General features: G+C 38.7%; 1 protein-coding gene across 2 annotated transcripts in view; it reads right to left on the reverse strand.

Annotated features, from left to right (window-relative positions):
- POU6F2 (POU class 6 homeobox 2) overlaps nt 1-12,408 on the reverse strand; it is a 322,643-nt gene that overhangs the window by 122,692 nt on the left and 187,543 nt on the right. The window lies entirely within an intron of this gene.

Consider the following 12,408-nt stretch of genomic DNA (forward strand, 5'->3'; position numbering starts at 1 on the left):
TTCTCTGGGGAATGAGGATACATTCTCACATGGAACCAGAGGGATTGAGCATCCTTGTGGATCCACCCTCAAACCTTTAAATTTTTTTCAGTTAAAATAAGTCTTCTAACAGTAGAATCCAATACATGACTATGCAAAGTCTAATGAACTGATAGTTAAATGGCTATAGAATAGCAGCCTACATAGATGCTATGAGCAGGGATCTCTGTCTTCCAACTCTCTCCATTTCCCTTCTTAGCAGGTCACAATAAAAGGCTTCTATCTATAGTCTCCATTATGTTAAGCTGGCCTCCTGAACTGAAGGAGGCAAGAGACCCACTTTGGAGGAGTTAGTTCTTGCTCCTAATTGATCTGTAGCAATCCACGGGATTTAAGTTAGTCATGGCTAAAGGGGGCTAATTTAAGCCCCTTTCATTTCAGTGGTCTGCTTTAATTAGGACTAAGTCAGGATCCAATCCAATTTAACCATGGCATTTTAATGCTATTAAATACTGAGATGAAGATGGCGGCTGGGCGGTGGGAGGTTGGGACAGGACTGGGTATGAGTCCACACTTTTGGAACAGTAATTCATAAAAACAGGCAGCACTTCCTCCTCTTGTCATGGTCTCCTGGCATTCCAGGCTCATGCACAACCTCTCCTCCAGGAACTTCGTCTCACAAGGGTCATTATGCTTATTGTCCTTCTGGAAAAAGCTCATTTCAGAGAATGCAGTTCACTGTAATAGCTTTGGTTTTAAACACAGAGAATTCCTGTGATACACACTGAACCTGAAATAAAAATAATAATAATTTTACAGCTCTTCCCAATAAGGCAAGGACAATATTTAGAGAGTAACCATGCTGTGATCATATACTGCATCTGCAGGAAAATAAAAGAAAAGAGAACCTAAAATAACCTCCCTGGTATTAGATGCTTCTTTTTGTTTTTGGTTATCATTCTAGAGCACATGCATGTAAGAAATTTTACCAACAGCTTCCGATGTGCTTTCCAACAGCTTCCGATGTGCTTTGAACTAAACTTCCATTATTTACCCATTTTACTTTAATTCTGTGTATATATGAGGACAGCTGCATCATTGTTTATGACATTTCTCCCAGCTTGAATGATATTTCCTGTTATATGGTGGCTAAGCTGAAAATACATCTTTTGCAAAATGAAAACAGAATCTGTTGCAATTATTTACTCTAGTGGCTTATTCACTTCTGTTTTAAAAGTCTTCTGATTGTAATATGAAGCAAAATGGCTTTCATCCATCCACTCACTGAAACTGGATAAACTGGCATGGGTTTTGCTTGCAAATATAGTCCTGCCGGTCAATTTAGGTGAATTTGAAAAGCATTCATTCTATGATATTTTGCATTAATTACATCAAGCAATGTTAGTTAATACTCTTTAAACAACTGTTAATGCATTGCTTCAGCTCCTGTTGGAGAATATGGTATTCATGTTAGTTAGGTTTCCTCTCCTTTCTTGATCCAGTGACATGATCTTATAACAGGATGAACAGATTTCAAAATGGAACATTTAAACAATGAAAGAGGAAGGGGAGGAGAGTCAAGAATATTAACAAGAAAGAAAACTCATCCATGGCTGAGATAGAATGAATAGGATGTTGCTTTTAAGGAGCATTTTCACTCCTGCCTGTCTATCATGGGGCAGAAAAGGATTTAAAAAGCACTGATACAAGATATTATCAAACCCAGCTGTACACTATTTAGTCTCAAGGGCTGACTTAAAAGGAATGGCATCAACCAGAGAAACAAAACAACATATGCACACAAACTGGGAAACTAGCAGAAGGGAAGTAACGGAAGCGCTTTGGTTTTGATACATTGCTTGTATCAAAGCTTTGCTTTTGCAGTGAACAGATTCTCATCTGGAGTGGTCACTGTTGAGGGGTGCATGTCTGTGTGAGTGAGTGAGTGAGGCACACACACGCACAATCTCACAACATACATTTATATATTTTCCTCTGAAAGGGGGCTATGAAAGTGTAGAGGAGAGATAGATCGAAACTAAAATTGAATGCTGGCTGCCAAGATGGAAATGATATTTGTTTTCTATCACACCAGAGAGGCACCATCCCAGCTTTTGTCCTTCAAAGCTGTGAGCGACCACGCTTTAATGCCTGCAGGTTGACCATGCATTGTTATTATCCAGTCTTCATGTTCACATCATGTGTCATCTGACCAAAGGAGAGTCTACAAAGTGAAAGCCTCATGCAAAATTTATGCTTATATGGCTGTTTCAGTCAGTGGAAAAATCAATACTGCAGGCTTGATGCACAGAAATGACTGAGTGCTCTCTGACTGACACTAAAAGCACTGGGAGATTGAGGGCCTGCATTTGCCATTCCAAGGAATCGAGTGTATTAGAGCTCTCATAATAGTCTGCTCACCTTATATTAGCCTTTCCTTGGGATTATTTTTTGATAACAATTATGATTGTGGGGTTTAAGGCAATTACACTATTACAAAGAAAAAGCTGCTTTTTATGTCCTGTAAAGCTGTCATATATTTCACACCACAACTGCCTTCCAATTATTTTGCTACAATGCACTTTGGAAGCAAAATGTCCTAACTGATATATATTAGTCCTTTATGTTTTATAAATAAAAATCAAAGCCATAATGTAATCCCTCAAAAGAAGCTTCTCACTTGCCCAGCTATGATTTCTAAAAGAGTAAAAAAGCAACATGTTCCATAGGTCTGGGGGTTGGGGGAGGGAGAGAGAGAGATTGAGTCATGGCTTTTATAGGAATGGATAAAATACACCAAGGATGTTTAAGGCATTGCTTAATTAATTAATGCTATGTGAAAAGCTTGGGCTGGATAGCATCCCCAAAAGGCAGTTTTATTAAATAGTTAACAACAAAGTATCCGGAAAAGGAAATACTAAAAAATAAATTAAATTTCTAACAATATAGTTTGGAGACAAGAATTACGATTGCAAAAGGTTGCACTAAATGTCTCACAAGTGGACGTCTGTCTACTCATGTGACTGGACTTTCTTCTTTTTCTGGAGCGGATTTGAGATTAGTATGAAAGAAATCAGCATGGAATTTGTCACTAGAGCCATGCAGTGATAGCTAATACAAATACGATGCAGTGTTTTAACCAATAAATTATTGTACTATCTTCACTATTTAATATTTCAATTAGATAAAGAAGTGATTATTTTTTTCATTGGGCCGATCAAGTCTATGCAATGTACTATGGCATAATTTCATCTGGTAAAAGAGAGCACTTTTAATTCTCCTCCAAATTATGCTAGCAGGGTTAGGCAACCCAGTACCCTCAGCCAGATCTGAAGGGTCACAGATGGTCTACTCCCGAATTGACCCCCCCAACACACACACACACTCATCATATGCCAGCAAAACCAGGCCACTAAGTTTTTGCCGCTTAGCAGGAAACTGTTTAGCAGGAAACTGTGACCAGTCCTAGCTTTGCTCCTGTACTCCAGGACAAAGACAAAGAGAAGTGCATGGATTTAATAAATGGCTACAACTTTGTTGTTATGTACAGGGACAGGTAACAAACAGTATATTCTTTCAAACCAATTAAACTCCAGCTCAGCAATGCAAGCTTCCTAGCACCCAGTCCTGGTAGGACATTTCCCTGCTGTTGCCCTTACCATCCTGGCCTCCAACAGCTCAATGAAGCAGTACTTGATTTATGTTTTTATTTGCCTGTTTACCCGAAAGGTGTGCCAAGAGGAGGAGTTTGATAGTTTCTTCCTATCAAAGCTGGATAGTATGAACAAAGCCACGAGAACCCAAAACACTGTATCCCCTTGAGCTAGACAACTGTGAGTAGTGTTTTGCTTCTCTGCCTTTCACTATGCAGATGATGGTGCTCACCAGCCTTAATTTCTCCACCCCATCATGCTTCTACCATCAGAGCATGAGGGAGATGCATTTCTGCCCATATGTTGGACAAGAAAGTGGGGTTCCTTAGCAGGCATGCTTGCAAACACTTTACATTTTCTTCATCTACGTAAAACATCTCACATGTCTGTCAAAAATATGGACTGTATATGGTGGACCTCAGGAACTGTCATCCATTTTAATCTTCTGTATAATGGATAGAGTAACCCCCCTTCCCCACCACAGTTGTCACAGCACCAATAGTTCCTTCATGTGAAAGAGTATTTCCATTAATTTCAGTAGAAGGGGATTTGCTGTGTCCGGTTAGCACCCCTCTGGACAAGTGCACAAGGATTTCATGGGGGAAAAGTAATCCAGTTTGAGCAACCACTAACCGATGGTCAGTGCTGTCAATTCTAATGACATGATCACCTCTTTGGAATGGGGTAGAAGGATTGATTCCAGATGCTCTTCTCTTGCAACAAATGAACAATATTGGTGAAGCTGATAGTGCTAAACCTCTGTTCTGGCAAGTGTCCTGCTCTGAATATATATTCACATTCCCAAGAATTTCTCTTTGCTGAAGAGATAACTGCTTGTAATACATACTTTTGCAGTAAGGCTGCTTAGAGATTCTGATTAAAGAAAAGCAGACTGTCCCTGACAATTCAGATACAGAGAAGAAATTATGGACTAAAGATAGTAGGTTGTGCATCAGATCCATAAAGAGAGCCTGTGCTGAAGAGTCTGTGAGATGCACGAAGAATCACAGAACTGCATGACTGAAAATTTTGGAAGCAATCTAATATCCAAAGTAGAACAGGGCCTATAGGCCTTTGGTATAAAACACAGAAGAGGCTCACAGACAGACAGACAGACAGACAGACAGACAGACAGACAGACAAGGCAATTTATGCTACCTTAGTTGACTGAATTCATTCTGTCTCCATCCTGCACAGGTATGAAATGCTTGACAATCCATGTTGTTGTTCAAGGTCAGTGCAAGTTATGTTGCTATCTAAAGCAGAAATAGTACTAGCCCCCTATTCTACATACAGAAGACAGTTGGGATGGCAGTTCCATCTTGTTTCAATACCAGTGATGGGACATAGAAGACTCTGTGGCACGAAAGCGCTGTGCTCTGCTCTAACACCTCTCTGTTACTCACTCCGGTTCCTGTCTCTAGCACATGCCTGTTGCACGCCTGTTCTCTGCTCAGACAAATGTTGCAGTGGTGCCAGCATGCAGCATATAAACAGAATGAGGCATGTGCAGTGGTGGTGCCAGGTGAAATTTGTGTCCTGAGCTGGCTTCTCCTTACATGCTCACACACTCAGGGGCCTCTACTAAGGAATGTAACATGCTGTGAGAAGGCCACTAGAAAAGACAGACAGACACTCATTCATTCAGTCCAAGCTAGCATCGAGCAGACATCACTTCTGCAGGGCCGCCAGCTCATAATGGTAGAAATGGCTGGGGGCGCATGGGTTTGAGGCTGGGGTAGCTCTGACTGGCATCTACTGCATGAGTAGTCATTTCACACTGCCTACTGGTAGGGTCAGCCAAATGGAAAGTTAAATACAGGGGACCCAGTTTTAAACCCATGGGGTAGCTTTCAACAAATAATTACCTTAATGAGAAGTTATGAGACTACCTCGAGATAAGGACATATTTAGAATGCGGCCTGTAGATAAAGCAGCATTACACAGATTCGTTCTCTCCAGAAGTATTAGACTTCAGTTTCCATCAGCCTCATGCAGCATGAAAATGCAACAGGAGCACTGGAAGTTGTAGTCCAGAACATCTGGAGGACACCAGAATGGGGAAGACTGAGACAGTATTACATGACACAAGGGGAAGACGGACACAAGTATTACATGTGTAAAAACATCCTGCTTCCCTCTTGCTGTACACATCAATCTGATATAATTTTAATTACATTCTAGAGGACAATAAAGAAGTCCCAGAAACTGCTAAAAGGCAAAAACTACAGAACGTTTCTTTCAGGATGGGCCCTATGATGAGATTTCCCCAATACTGTCTAATACCCCTTGACATTTTCATTTCAATCCAAAGGCAAAAACTCCTAAAGCACTAAACACATTATGTAGCAGAGGCACCAAATGCATATTTGGCAGATGCAGAGCTCGCCCAATGGAAAGAAGGACATTCAAGGATGGGAGAGCCTCTACCATCCAGTTATTCAGAGGGACAGAAAGAAATGGTTAGAGGCAGGATCAGAAAGTAACTGGCTGATTGATGCTGGGTGGGAGCTCACGAGCAGGAGAGGTGCACTGTCACTCTCTTGGAGGTGGCTGTCAAGGCTCAAGTATAACATCTGTGAACAAATGCCAGGCCTGACTTTTCTCTGCTGCAGAAAGCAAAAGCGTGGTGATGTCAAATAAATTCCAGTCATTCCAGTTTACATTCTGTCATGGAGGAAGGTCACCCAAACATCCAGGAAAGAGAAGGATAAGTAGGAATGGATGCACATTTCAACATATTACAGAATCACCAAAGATTGCAGGATTTTCCTGATTAATGGGTAGAAACTTCTCAAGGAAGCAAACTAACTTCTTTTTTGAGACCCTTTTTATTCCATATTGGGAAACCAGCCTTTTGCAGCTTTCTCTGTTTAGTTGGTTAGTTCCTGATCATCTGCCAAAGCATTCTAGGCAGCCTCTTAAAAGCATGCACTACACATGGCACAAGTGTCATAAAAGTTTTAATTCAAACACTACTTCCAGAGCAAACATTTAAATAACATTTCACAGACCTAATTGGCCACTTAATGCATGAATTAACATCAGACAAGTTGCAAAAGGAGTGTTAATCATCAGTTCTGTTAATCAACAGCTCTGCCACACAAGCAAATTTAAAGCACAGTGTGAAAAGCACGGGATGTTCAAAAGTATAAGCTAAGGGGGACTCATTTCTGAGAATGTAACAACTGCACCTTTGCCCTATGGTGAGCAGGAGTAGATCCATGTACTCAGATGCAGAATTACACGATGCCAACACAGATTCAGTTCCCAGGTTGCAGGAAACAGCTCCTCTACCACATTCCTCACAGGATACTGCATGTTCTCTTCCAAATCATTGAGAAAGGACCTCTCATCTCCTCCTTCTCTTTGTGAATATTAAATTGCTAGAATCCAGATTGAACATCATTCTTTTAAACCTTGGGAGTGGGGGAAATTCCTGATTAAAAAATCTTTCTCTCCTACAGCCAAACTTTGTTTATCAAACTGAAGATGTAAAACCAGAACTACAGGATCCTGCTTGTAAACAATGGATGCCAATACTCTAAAATCTGCTTTTTCAAGTCTATGATCTTTGTGCTAAGAGTAGAAGGACTGCCTTTACTGGATTAGACCAAGGGTTCACCTGGTTCAACACCTTGGCCAAGATCTAAAGAACTACCTACTCTATGTATGCATTAAAGCTGTATCCTGCTGTACATCCTGTTTGTTCAGTGTCCTCCTTCCTAGTGTAGCAAACATGCTGGTCTCCTCAAAAGCCATCTTTGAGGTTAAAGTCACTCTGAAGCTGCAGTTGGGATGGCTCAGCTGTGAGAAAGGCACAGTCGGAAGGCAAAAATTCCATGTGCTCTTCGGATCTTGGCTTCTGTCTCCAACAGCGTTCATTATTACTTCTTAATCCCAACCTTCCTCTGAGAAACTCAAAATGATGCACTGTTACCTCAAAAGAACCCTGAGAAGATAGTTAGAGTGAAAGAATGTGAGTATAGACTCAGACAAGTTTTAGCCCCTCCTCAGCCACAATGCACATTGGGTGAGTTGGGGCTAATCATTGATGCTCAGCCTAACCTACCTTACAGGGTTGTTGTAAGAATAAAATTTTAAAAAGAGGAGCAGGCTTATGTAAGCCCCTTTGGGTTCTGTTCAAGAAAAAAAAAACAGTAGGATATAAAAGCATAATGATAGTAGTAGTAGTAATATAAGTTAGTGGGAGTGGAACCTCTGTCTACCAGGTTAAGGCCAACAATCTAATTTTTACAGTACACTCGCTCTCAGTGAGCCAGCGCACCTGGGAAACTTACAAGCAATCCAAGGTAAGAGCAGATTCATAATGTAAACTCGGCTAGTTAAGAAAAGTTTATTTTCCAGCCCTGATATTTATCAAAGATCAGTGATGGTCGAATCTGGCCCAATATTAATCATGAACCCATTCCTGGTAATCATACTGATCCATTCATTATTAACAAGAAGACACAGAAGCAGAAGCACTACTACTACTATTTCTACTCTGTTGAGTTATGGATGCCATGGGTGTAAAACTAAGTCCATGAATGAACAACAGGGTACTGTTCTTTAGGGTATTTCCAGATAGATGGGTCCCTCTCAGAAGGCATCATGCAGCTATTCTGTGTCTCTCTCCCTCCCACCACCTTTAATGGATTTTCTGCAGTAAGAAAAAGATGAAAAATATTGGGAAAACATGGATTGAAAATGATTATGGTTGGAGCCCCCTATAATATTCTGTGAATGGGACTGGATGGTGGTACCATAAATGCCTCTTTTGACAAAAGAGTTCATTCAATAATATCATCATATCAAATCCAAAAAGATGTCATCCCATGTTTGGGCAGAGAGGACTATCATGACTTCAAAGTCTCTAGAACTAAGTCATTGTTGCTGTCCAGAAAGAATTCGGCCCCACTGAAGCCCAAAGATCAAGTGGGATTTTCATTCAGGATGAATTCAAGACCATCACTAGTAATGATATAACCTAACTTTTCATAACATACATTAATACATTGTGATCTCTTCTGCATTAAAATCAAAGCTTTATTATGCACAATGTACTACATATTCTTTGCTAAGTACTTTGCTATGTATTTGGTAAGTACTTAAGGATGCAATTCTGTAACCTCTAGACAGAGTCTAGAAGTTGGAAGACCAGTTTCAGAGCTAGCATAGGGAGGTGGGAAGGGGGTAGGGGAGAATTGAGTAGTGCTGGGATGTGATATATTCCAAGGGTGCCTCAGTCCATCCTCCTCATGATCAGGAGCAATAAGAAGGTGAAAATCATGACTTTTACCTCCATGCTTACATTCTTGATAGGAACCACATTGGATGGCATTGAAGTATGGGCAGATGTGTCAAAGATGGATTTATACACATACAGCCCCTTTCAAGGGATAACCATAGTGGCTCTACTTTGCATCTTGCTTTTGAAATAGTTTTGTATTCAGATTTGTTTTGAAAATCTAATTTTGCTGCTTTTTTAGCCATTTAATATCACATGTCATGCATAAATGTTGAATCTTGTTACATGCCAAATATCCAGCAAATAAATAAGATTGATTGTGTGACCCTATTTTTACTTATTAGGATTAATGTATACTTAATATTGCATTTTTTAAAATTCAAGAAAATGAAATGGTTTATACATTCATAGTAAAGAGTGCATTTGTGTTATAAAAGAAAATGGTTCTTCCTCCTCCTTTTGGATCCAGCACATTATCTCTTGGCAACATGTAGGGTGCTCTTCTTTGTCTGATGCGCATAAATGTGTAAGTAAATGAAATATACTAAAATGGTATAAATAAGATGCAAAATCAAAGACTAAAAGCATTGAACTAGGGGGCTTCCTTTTTTTTCAGAAATCTAAAACCAAACAAAGAGGACAAAGAAAGACCCACTGCTTCATCTTTTAAAAAAGAAACGATCCCAGCTAAACTGGAAGGACTTTTGCTCTTGCTTTCCTTTTGAACATGAACTTATTTTAGTTGAGATATAAGCAATATTCAAACCAGCAAGCAACACAAAGATAGGAGCATATTCTGACATTGCAGGATATATCAACCCTGCGGTTTATTTCAAAATGCAATTCAATTATTTATAAACAGGTAGCATTTTTATAACATTCAATTCTATTATATTCCAAATCACAAAACCCAGATATTTTTCTATTTATGTTTGATAACATGTGGTTACCAAAGCTATAAAATGAAGTAAAGGGCACTTTTAGTATAAACTGTGATTAATTTTATTAGGATGATAAACTTATATATTATAAACAGCCACTTTATTTGTAGATGTTTTCCTCCCATAAGTCGATTTCTGTGGTGTAGAATGCAGAATTGTATATAAGATATTTGAGTGTCTAAAACGATGTATGATAAATGAAGTAGCATGCCACTTATACGCTTATCATGTTCCCTGACTAGCAACAGGTTCAGCAAAGGGCACAGCCAGTAAATGAAATTTTCCACCAGGACAATATATCATCACAAGAAATGTATGCACTGGAAACTTACAAGCTTGCTCGAGATGTGGACAAGGTGTGAAATGGTAAAAAATGAAAAGCAGAAACAGCATATAGTAAATTTCAAATTCAGTTGAATTTCCATATTGGCTGAGGCTGCATTTTAACTGTTTGAAGTCATGTTGCTTGTGTCTGTACACGTATCTAATATACACCTTAATATAGAGATTAAGCAATATCTTAATATACAAATTAAGGTATACCTTAATATACTAATGTGCATGAACACACACACACATCATGTATTATGCTTTTCTTCTTAACTTATCACAATTTAAATGAAAATCATTTGCAAAAAAATATAAATTAAATCAAATTGCTTGACCACAAGAATGGAGTGGACTATAAACCAACACAAAACAATATCATTTCAACTTCACCTAATGTGTGTGTGTGTGTGTTCTTGTGTACTGAATACACAAGAATAAAATGCCAGCAATACGTGCACGAATAAGCCCACAAACAGCCACATTCAAATTGGTTCGAGGTTACAGCAGCGATACAACATAATAATATGTAATATAGTTAAAAGATTAAAATAGTTAACTGTTTAGATCTTGGGTAAATAAAAAAGCTTCTGCCTGGCACTGGAAAGAATAAAGGGTAGGTGCCAGGCTCCCCTCCTTGGGAAGCTGATCTCAAAGTCAGAACCATTCTTCTCACCCTATATGTTCACTACATAGTTGTTTTGGCCATCTAGCAACAGTGTTTCATGAAGTCTAGAGTGACTTCAGGATAACTAATATTCTGACTCTCCTGACTTCAGAGAGCAGCCAGTACAGTTTTTCCATGAAGCATGCAAGGTGCCACAGGATCATTCTTCAAAGAGTATTGATAAAACATTTGATTTATCTCACAAAGTATTTGCCTTCAGCATAATTACACTCCAGGACAACTCTAAAACACATGTAATAAACCAAAATCCAATTCATCAAATTTCCAAATGTGTTGGCGTTCATTCAACTGGAAGTCATATATTAACAGTTTTTCCCTCTATTTCATCCAAGCTGAATGTTTTTAATTTCTATCAAAAACCTTCCTCCAAACTTCATTTCTAACAGCCAATCCTGAATCCCTTGCTCATCTCCATATATGTGATATCTTTAATTTTTAACCAAATGTAATAACAATATACATCTTAAAATACATGTGCTTGTCATCAAATGTTGTCAGAAGTTCTTCAGATTGGGTCAGTTTTTGAAGTTGTGCTATTTTTATTCCTCATAGAATGAAACATCATATCTGAAGATCTTGGTACCTAAGTAGTATTCATTCTTAGCTCCCATGCTGTTCTCTAGCAATAATCCCCGAATTTTAAATTTGAAAGACCCAAGCAGTGCAATCATGTGCCTCTCTGTTCAGAATTAGGCCTCACTGAGTTCCACATAGTTGCTCCCAGGTAAGTGACTACAGGATTTGCAGTTTAAACTTTTCCCCATCCAAATTCCAAATCTTTCAAAGATTACCAAAGTGGTTGTGCTTAAGTAAAGAGGCCACAGATGAAACCTCCAGACGTCACTTTTGTTTGTACCGTGCCTAAGTTTTCAAATTTGGGATTAATTTGAACCCTACCATATTTAATTGTTTGTCTTGTTTCAAGACAAAATGTAAAAGTACACAGTAACCAGTTCTTCAGCATTCTTTTCTTACTGCACATCTTTTCTGTTAACCTCATCTTCATCCTGCCTAGCTTAAATTTGAGTGGAATATTTTATTGTATTTATATTTCTTAACCTATTGTTACCTGCCCTGGGCATTCAAGACTATAAATGCGAATGAATGAATGATTGTGGCATAAAACCACAAACCCCCAACCTCATAGAATCATGGTTGAGAGAGTTCTTGACATGTACATTTCCATGATGGAAAAGTTCAAATGGATGAAAGATTTCCTCTCTAAGCTTTTGCACTTTTTATTCAATATTTATTAAAAGGACACCGAGTCAAATGCTGCTAAATTCTGCAAGAATATGCATCAGTATAATTATTTTCTGAAATTCACATCAAAAATGTGTCTTTCAACACCCAGAAAAAGTTACTTTGCTATCTTCGTTCATGATCATGTATTTTACATGCAAATTTAGTATTTTGTTTTCAAAGAACCATATTATGATCACAACTGCTTTATCGATAATTGTGGATTGATGGCATTTAGTTGAATTAATGGTGCAAACAGGGTTCATGCTGTTTTGGGTAAAGTAAATTGGACTTCCACACCATTGCCCCATTCTTGCAAATCCATGT

This window comes from Varanus komodoensis, unplaced genomic scaffold, assembly GCF_004798865.1.
Source record: "Varanus komodoensis strain SLA01 unplaced genomic scaffold, ASM479886v1 scaffold10, whole genome shotgun sequence".
In the NCBI taxonomy this organism is placed as follows: Eukaryota; Metazoa; Chordata; class Lepidosauria; order Squamata; family Varanidae; genus Varanus; species Varanus komodoensis.